Here is a 563-nt window from a genome sequence, read left to right as displayed (position 1 = left end):
TGGACTGGAAATAAAAAAGTTTGCGAAATGTCTGACTCGGTGGAAAAGTTGAGTAAATGAACTGCCAAGGAGAGGAGAGACTCTGCAGCGACTCCATGGCAAAGAAAATAATATAAACTGGAGAGGAATTAAAACTTGAGAACATGTGCACAGGGAGGAGAAGACTTATTACCGATGCAGCAGACGAAACGTAATGAAAAATATATGTATGAAATGAAAAGAAAGAAAATGCACTACCTGGTAAAAATATGCCAAGAATATCAAAAAGAGAAAACGAGAAAAAAACGAGGCAAGTAATCTTGATGGAAGCGACGAAGGTTCATGTGAAATGCATGAATGAATGAATTATATATATATATATATATATATATATATATATATATATATATATATATATATATATATATATATATATATATATATATATATATATATATATATATATATATATATATATATATATATATATATATATATATATATATATATATATATATATATATATATATATATATATATATATATATATATATATATATATATATATATATATATATATATAT

General features: G+C 22.9%; 1 protein-coding gene across 1 annotated transcript in view; it reads left to right on the top strand.

The window, feature by feature from the left end:
* Positions 1-201, top strand: part of LOC123502111 — an 87,307-nt gene extending 87,106 nt beyond the window's left edge. The window contains exon 6 of the mRNA XM_045251323.1: positions 1-201. This exon is cut by the window's left edge and continues 2,116 nt beyond it. The gene's annotated coding sequence lies outside the window, so the exon portion shown is untranslated.
* The last annotated feature ends 362 nt before the right edge of the window (positions 202-563 follow it).

This window comes from Portunus trituberculatus, chromosome 10 (assembly GCF_017591435.1).
Source record: "Portunus trituberculatus isolate SZX2019 chromosome 10, ASM1759143v1, whole genome shotgun sequence".
Lineage (NCBI taxonomy): Eukaryota > Metazoa > Arthropoda > Malacostraca > Decapoda > Portunidae > Portunus > Portunus trituberculatus.
This window is presented reverse-complemented; position numbering and strand designations above follow the sequence as displayed.